This window comes from Acyrthosiphon pisum, chromosome A1 (genome assembly GCF_005508785.2).
Source record: "Acyrthosiphon pisum isolate AL4f chromosome A1, pea_aphid_22Mar2018_4r6ur, whole genome shotgun sequence".
NCBI lineage: Eukaryota > Metazoa > Arthropoda > Insecta > Hemiptera > Aphididae > Acyrthosiphon > Acyrthosiphon pisum.
Window position 1 is genome coordinate 114,730,428 of NC_042494.1, and position 1,380 is coordinate 114,731,807.

Here is a 1,380-nt window from a genome sequence, read left to right on the forward strand (position 1 = left end):
ATAACAAAAAATAAAAACAGTGTATTTAGTACTCGGTCCATAGATAAAGCCGTGACATCAAAGAAGCGAAACTCATAATAATATACTATATAGTCATATTCTTGATCAGCTGATTGGGTCCCGCGGCCCTCGCACTAACCTATGGTAGCGATCCTTTCCAAATACTATAAACTATAGAGCCCATAATCATAGAACAATCTATAATTGGCTATTCGTTTGTTTACCTGAGTCACTTTTGCAAGGTTGAACGGTTGATATCAAAAAGATAGCACAACAATAAATAATATGTAAACAAGGTTGATACTTGATTTATAAATCCAAACGTATTGACGTTAACTTTGAATGTTGAATGATTATTTTTCATTTATAGTTGTAGTTGCAGTATTGCCCTGTGGCTATATAAGCACAGATTTCTATATTATACAACTGTCTATGTAAATGTGTAATATAGAACACAGGTCCGCGTTAAAATCAGGATAATAATTACCCGACAAGTACAACTATTTAACCATTCAGGACAGAATTTATCGAGGAATAACTTTGATGAACGTATGAATGACTTAGTCATGGGAAGTAATAAATATCCTTTAAATTAATTATATAAATTAGGATGGAATTTTTTAGAATTAATATTGCGAAGGATCTGCAGTTGCAATATACATCATCTATTATTTATAGGTACAGGGGCGGACTGGCCAGGTGTGCTAGTGTGCCGTAGCACACCGGGCCGGCTATACGTGTGGGCCGGGCCGTCGGGGCATTTGAAATTGTGAACATTTTACGATATTACTAATACATTTATTTAAATTTATTTTTAAATACGAAACAGTAAAAATTAAAAAACACTGCTATTAGTTGGTACAATGCTACAATAACTTCATAGTCGAACCATAAGTTTATAATAATAATAATTGTATGAGCATATTAGGTATGTTGTACCTATAGTGTATTATAATTCTTTAAGCAACAATTTTAAAAATCAGTTTCATTCAGAAAAATGGTTAAACACTTTATCTGATTTGGTTGGTACATCGACCGCCAGAAAGTGATTGCTAAACTACAATTATTCAATCATTTGCAAATATTTATAAAATATTGTAGATTTGTTGAAAAAGAGAACAGAATGATGACATTTATATAAAGTTTATATTAAAAGTAATGAGTAATGACTATAATAACGCGACGATTCTGAAATTAATAAAGATGATTTTGGTTTAATAAGAGTATGAATTGCGACAATAAAATAAATGATAAAAACAATAGTAAACAAACATCAAAAATATCAAAAGGATTATATATATTTATGATTCTTATAAAGTGTATCATATATAACCTATTGTCTATTTTATAATTTATACCCGAAAAAGTAGGTATTCATAA

General features: G+C 30.1%; 1 protein-coding gene across 3 annotated transcripts in view; it reads right to left on the reverse strand.

Moving 5' to 3' along the window:
- Positions 1-1,380, reverse strand: part of LOC100573878 (heat shock factor protein) — a 15,233-nt gene that overhangs the window by 8,581 nt on the left and 5,272 nt on the right. The gene's annotated exons all lie outside the window — the stretch shown is intronic.